The following is a 7,426-nucleotide window of genomic DNA, read 5'->3' on the forward strand; positions in this document are numbered from 1 at the left end:
CAAGAGAGAATCGACTGCCACTGCAATTTTTTTTCCTAATCACTCATAGGTTACAAGTACCCACCCTGGTCCAGTGAGCTGCGGGATTCATATGTGGCCACTTAGGTTGGTCTCGTTGGTATGGAGCTGTGGGAGGGCAGCACCCAGAAATAGGCTTTGTTCCAGGACTGGCACGTACTCCTCCTGCTCCTGCTTTCTCTACCTGGGAAATAGCTGCTCAGGACGAAGCTGCTGTTGTGGTGTCGCCACGTCTGAGAAGTCTCCCAGACCCTCCGACTGCTCTTTAATTGCTTGTTCTCTCCTCTGGAAGCCTTCCCCCAACACAGAAAAATGGAATCCCATCATCAAAAAGGGCTTTAGGTTTTCCCTCCATCTTTACGTGTTGCTCAAAGTTTGCAGATCTGCTGGAATCCTTATTGAAAACTCCCCGTTTCAAACCAACCCGGTCTACAGCCTCCACAGAAGCTTCTCCCTGGGCTTTGGCTCCAGGTTTTGGTAGAGGGTGGAGGCTTTGGGCAGTGTTCAAACTCCACCAGGAAGTCTTTGTTGTCCCATGTCTCTCTCACTGAGCAGCCCTCCTGCCTGTCATCCTGGGCAGGCGAGCACGCTGAGGCCCCAGTGTAGCTCTGTGCTTTGATACTCCCAAGCTCTGCTGAGGCCTGACTAGGCCAGCCCCAAGGTGGCCAGAGTTCTGGCCTCATACCTGAGCCAAAAGCCCCAATTGCTGCTTGGCCATTGCCTGAGTATTAGCTGTCCAGGGGGATCACAGTCCCCATATATTTGCCTGCCATGGACCCTGGGCAGCAGGGAGAGAGTAGAGATTTGTCAAGAGCCCATGGTGGAGGCTGAGGCCCTAAGGCCATGAGATCCAGGCATGGAGTGAGAAACAGGCCCCTTGTAAATGGGCTGGGCCTTGGCCCAGCTTAGTCAAATCAAAAGGCTTCTATTTGGAGAGCTGAAGAGGGTGTACAGAGGAAGGGGTTAGGTCTGCAAGGAGTGCCTCATCTCCCTGAAGCCCTCAGTGGAACATACTTCACCCATCCATGCACCCACATCTTTCCTTGCCCAGAAGGCGAGAGCCAGCTATAACAGACCCATTTCAATACCCTGGAAAGTCATTACTGCCCTTAGCTCTTGGTGTCCCCATCTGTGAAACATGGGGGACAGCTGCTAGCCTGGATTGGAACTTGGGCAAAGTCCAAAGAATGGGATTTAGAGCTGAATGAACCTCACACTGAGGGCATAATAGCACTAGGCACTGCCCCCAGAGCCTAGTGCTGTATGCCTGCTGCAGGTCCTACCCAAGCGTGCTTTACTGAGGAACTCCGCGTTTCAGAGCTTGAGGGCCAGGTTGATCATGGGCATGTGACCATAGCCTTCCTTAGTATGCCAGGCTTGGAGGACCGTGAGAAAAGCAGGGAAGATACCTTCAAGGGTTGCAGGCATCAGCTCTACTCACCTCGGCCCATAAGGCCTTGCCTAGTCATGCTGGCACCGGGTCATATGCTGGACAGGGAGAATGAGAGTCCCATCCTGGAACTCCAGAAAAGCCCCTGGATGCTCCAGCCCCTGGGAAAGCACACAGCCAGGCCCTCGGGTGGGAGGTTAGCTTCTAACACAGTGCATACACGTGCCCTTCCTCTGAGTCGGGGCAGCAAAAACATCCATTCCACTGCACAACAGTTGTCATTTTTCTAACATCTGAAAACTCCAGAAGGAGATGGTGATAAATGTGGTACCGGATTCTGCCTAAAGGACCAGTCTTTAGATGTTTTCAGATTGGAAGCCTCATTTGTGATCCTCACAGCCATCTTGAAAGAACAGAGCAACCAGTGGGTATACTGGATTGTGAGCTAAGAGGCCTGGGACTTTCCGCCTGTTGCTGCCAGCCAGGTTGATGACCCTGGGCAAGGCTTTTTCCTTTCTAGGTCTCAGTTTCCTCAGCTGTAAAATGAGAGGCTGGTCTAGATCAGGGATAGTAAATGGGCCTTTGTTCTGTTACTGACTGTTGTATAACAAACCACCCCCAAATTTAGTAGCTTTAATATACATTTATTAGCTCCTGAGTGAGTGGCTTGGCAGTTTGGGCTGTGTTCAGTGTGGCAGTTCTTATCTCATCTGGGCCCTCATGTGGCTGAAGTGAGCTGGCAGATCAGCTGGGGACTGGCTGGTCTCAGATGGCCTCACCCGCCTGTCGGGTGGTTGGCTGGGCAACTGGGCCACATGTTCCAGCATCTAGCAGGCTGACCCAGGATTCTAGACATCATGGCTGAGTTCCAAAAGCCCCAAGAGAAGACAAGCCCAGTATGCGAGTGCCCTTGAGGATATTGCTATGTCGTATCTTTTGGCCAAAGTAAGTCACATGGCTAAGCCCAAATTCTTCTTAACAGGAGGAGCTTCAAAATACAGCCGTATTTTAAAAATCTACCTCAGGTGTCATTTCACTTGCCAACTCAGAACTTTTAGTAGCGGCTGCCTGGAGTGCCTTTTGAGGATCTGCAGCAATTTTTAGACTGTTTGGAAATACTGACATGATAGTTTGTCAGTTTCTCTTATGGGCATGGAATTCAAGTTGTGGGCATGTGAGTGTCAGGTATTTGCCATCCCTGGCCAGGTTGACCTGTAAGGTCATAACCTGCCCCATAGGGTGTTATATGCAGTAGGCCTGTCTGACAAGACCACAGAAATAGAGAAGGCAAAGCAGAGCAAAGATTCTGAGCCAGGCATCCTTGGTTTTCATCCCAACCAGATCATTGATTCATTGAGGTTTTAGGCAAATCAAAATCCCTCCACCAGTAGCCAGATTCTTCATAATAAACTTCCTCCATAACAGTAAACCATTTCCTGAATAACTGCTGTTAAAAAAGCACATTTTACATTTACTTAATCTCCACAACCACCCTCAGTAGGTGTAGTAAGGACTTTTGGTTACAAGTTACAGAAACTGAATTCAGTCCTGCTTAGTGGGAGGAAGTTTATTGGCTCACAAATTGTAAAGTCCAGGGATCTTCAGACATGGGGACTTGGGTTCAAAAGCTGCCATCGAGAATCCAGTTAGCCAGGCATGCTGACACGTGCCTGTAGTCCCCGCTACTTGGGGGACTACAGTGGGAGAATCATTTGCACCTAGGAGGTTAATGCCGCAGTGAGCCATGATCCTGCCACTGCACTCCAGCCTGGGTGACAAAGCGAGACCCCAACTCAAGGGGAAAAAATCTGGTTTTCAGGCAGGTTCCAAGAAGTGGTAGAGCATGGCCATAGGGCCTTTGAGGGTAGAGGGACAGAGGGGAGAATCCCCAAAAGGAGGACAAGGCTTGGCTAACAAAAACGGCAGGCATCCACTGTGTGGTTATGCCTATTCTATAGATTTTGTAGATGAGGTTCAAAAGCATGGCCCCACGTAAAGGTGGCATCTCTATCCTATCCTCACCTTTATCTAAACTCTGTGGCCGATCAATAGCATATGATGGTGGTGGTGCTCTGCCAGTCTCCCAGTCCCAGACTGAAGCACTAGCAGCTTCCACTTATTATCTCTTGGGACTCTAGCTCTTGGGACCCAACCACCATGCTGTGAAGCAGCCCAGGCCCCACAGAGAGGCCACGTGTACATGTTCAGCTGACAGCAGTATCAAATGTCAGACACGAGTGAGGAAGGCTTCAAGATGATTCCAGCCCAGCCACCGTCTGAGAACAAAGTAAGAACTGCCTCACTGATCCCATTCAAAGCCCAGCACCATGAGAGATAATAAAATGTTGTTTGAAGATGCTAACTTTTGGAGTGATTTGTTATATCAGCAGATAACCAGGACACAGGCCCACAGAGGTTCAGTAGCTTACTGTGCTTCTCAGGGGGCTAGGTTAAGTGTATAGGTTTTGTTGCCAGGCGCGGTGGCTCACGCCTGTAATCCCCAACACTTTGGGAGGCCAAGGCGGGCAGATCACGAGGTCAGGAGATCGAGACCATCCTGGCTAACACGGCGAAACCCCGTCTCTGCTAAAAATACAAAAAAATTAGCCAGGCGTGGTGGCGGGCGCCTGTAGTCCCAGCTACTTGGGAGGCTGAGGCAGGAGAATGGTGTGAAGCTGGGAGGTGGAGCTTGCAGTGAGCCGAGTTCGCACCACTGCACTCCAGCCTGGGCGACAGAGCAAGACTCCGTCTCTTGCTGACTCTTCCCCATATGCCTGCATCTCTCTACCCTCTTTTCTGTATACTCGCTCCCTGGATGACTTCATCCGTGGCTTCAGACTCCACTCATGGCTCCATAATCTTCACCTCTAACTCATTTTCCTCCCAAGAACACCAGGGGAGTAGGTACAGATGCCCATCTAATAACTGTACTTCAATGTCCACAAGGACCTGTCCAGCCCCCACTTGCCCGTGTCAACCTCCTCCACTGCTCCATTAATTTTTCCCTCTGTGTTAATTTTTCCCTGGTTATCTTAGGTCCTTTCTGTGTCTTACTTGGACTTCTGCAGTAACCTCTAACTAGGCTCCCTGCTGCTCTTCCTACTCGGCTATCCGCTTTATCACCATCCCATTGAGTGAGATCCACACCCCTTAGCATGACAAAGACATCCGAGATATGACTGACCCCTTCTCAACACCTCCCCTTCCGCAATCTGCCTCCTCCACGTCTCAAGCCACGTGGAATAAATTGTGGAAAGACCTGTGCTGTCTAGCTTGTGCCTTTACACATGCTGTTATCTCTACCTCGAATGCTGTCTTCCCCCACTGGCTAACCCTTGTTACCCTTTATAACAGCTCAGAAGTTGCCTGCTCAAAGACACCTTCCTGGCCTGAATTAGAACTGCCCTCCCACATGCTACTTCCATCACAGATCTTACCATCTATTATATTATTACATACATACACACACACACACACATATATATATATAAATGTATTTTGAGATCAGGGTCTTACCCAGGTTGGAGTGCAGTGGCACAATCTCTCGGCTCACTGCAACCTCTGTCTCCCAGGCTCAAGCAATCCTTCCACCCCAGCCTCCTGAGTAGCTGAGACAACAGGCATGTGCCACCACACCTGCCTAATTTTTTTGTATTTTTGGTACAGATGGGGTTTCACCATGTTGCCCAGGCTGGTCTTGAATTCCTGAGCTCAGGAAATCCTGATCCTGAAATTCCATCCTGGAAATTCAGCCCAATAAAAGGAAAATAGTTCTATGTGCCAGACAGGCCTGGGTTAAACATACTGTCTTACCATTACCTCTTTAAAGTGGACATTTTCCCACTTTATAGCTGAGAATACAGGATAATAATCAGTGGCATTTGGGGACTGCCACTGTGGACTGTTCAAAGCCCATGCTCAGCATTATCAAGAATTAGCAAGCACTTGCCATTAGGGTACTGACTTAACAAACTATGGCATAATATGGATGGACTCTTACGTAGTCTTTTAAAATTATGAAGCCTGTAATAACTTGGAAAAGTGGTCTGGATACTAAAAAGTTATATGGTGGTAGGATTATGGGAATTTAACATTTTAAATTATAATCTCATCTTCCCAATTAAAAAAGACCACCTCACCTGCTACAAAGCCCAGCTTCTAAGAACACATTGCAAAATTTAACGTTCTGTTCAATTGTGAAGCCTCAGTATTGTCAGGGCAAAGATCTGGAAGGGGGAGCCCAGGTGCAGAGCTGGGACCTCACATACCACAGCAGCACTTCTTCCAGACTGTCTGGCCCAGCACTTTTTCTGCAGAACCTATCCTATGTTTGTCAGGTGGGGGGAGAGGTGTGCAAAATTCTGCATATTTTATACTCCCTTTAAAGAAACGCATTCAAATACGTATCACCTACAACTTTCTAGGCATTGCCTGCTCTCAGTATTGGGGATTCATGAGTGAACAAAACAAAAGTGTCTGCTCTCAACACTTAACATTATGGTGTGCTGGAGAAACCATCTTTATAGCGGGCAGGGACCCAAGGAAGTGTGCGAGTGAGCCAGGTAGACACCTCGGGAAAAGCTTTTCAAACTTTCCTGTAGGTGGGAGTGAGGGGCATGGAATCAAGGTTTTCTAAAAAGTTAGAGCTACAACTGCATGTTTTCTATATGCTGATGAAAATGCACAGCACTGGCCAGGCACGGTGGCTCACACCTGTAATCCCAGCACTTTGGGATGCCAAGGTGAGCAAATTGCTTGAGGTCAGGAGTTTGAGACCAGCCCAGCCAACATGGTGAAACCCCATCTCCATTAAAAACACAAAAATTAGCTGGTAAGGTGGCGGGTGCCTGTAATCCTGGCTACTTGGGAGGCTGAGGCAGGAAAATCACTTGAACCCAGGAGGCAGAGGTTGCAGTGACCTGGGATCTTGCCACTGCACTCCAACCTGGGTAACAGAGTGAGACTCCATCTCAAAAAACAAAAGAAAATTCACATCACCATATTAAAGACTTGTCAGGCAGTTATGAAACCCACTTACTTACTCTTTCTTTTTTTTCTTTGAGACAGACTTGCTCTGTTGCCCAGGCTGGAGGGCAGTGGCAGGGTCTCGCCTCACTGCAACCTCCGCCTCCTGGGTTCAAGCGATTCTCCTGCCTCAGCCTCCCTCCCAAGTAGCTGAGATTATAGGCGCCAGCCACCATCCCCAGCTAATTTTTTTTTTTTTTTTTTTAGTAGAGACAGGGTTTCACCATGTTGGCCAGGCTGGTCGTGAACTGCTGACCTTGTGATCCGCCCACCTTGGCCTCGCCACCACGCCCAGCCTACTCTGACTTTTCTTTACCATGGAACCCCCCTCCTTTTCCTTTTCATGATTAGGAACACTCCTCAACATTGTTTCCTAAGACACTTTGGAAATGATGGTCTGGTTCCCTTCCAAAACTAGACAGTGGCTCTTGATTGCCTTTGCTTTGTCACCACATTGCAAGGTTCCTTCAGCTGAGCTGTGTTTGGTGAGAGACAGTAGAGACAGAAGAGGTTGATGCTACTGTGTCTGAGTAACATAGGGCAACCCATTATTTTTCATGAGTTTTCAATCCAATTTAGTCAGTTATCTCAACTGGACTCTTACAGGGGCTGCATCAGTCCTGAGAATCTGCTTCAAGAATGAAGTTAAAAACGGGTTGAAATCACCAGTCTATTTGTCAACCTGTCACCAAACTGAAGAGTATCATTCCTTCTCCTAAAGGGTCCCACTAAGTAAAGAAATAAACCAGACACACATACATACACAAAAGCAGTGGAGCGTTAATTACACAAGAGGCACCGATCCTTGCTTTATTCATGTAGAAATATCCAACATTGGGAATCGTGGGTGTAGATACAAAAAAAGGAAAATGGGGGCATAAACAGCAGTTGGGTTCATCGTGGCAGTTGGTGGCAGTTTCAGCCAGTGTGTAGGTTGAGGGCCCTCTTGCTTTACCCATCACCCTCCACTGTTTTAGCCAAGGTGTTTGACAA

Source organism: Pongo pygmaeus, chromosome 21, assembly GCF_028885625.2.
Source record: "Pongo pygmaeus isolate AG05252 chromosome 21, NHGRI_mPonPyg2-v2.0_pri, whole genome shotgun sequence".
NCBI classification, from domain to species: Eukaryota; Metazoa; Chordata; class Mammalia; order Primates; family Hominidae; genus Pongo; species Pongo pygmaeus.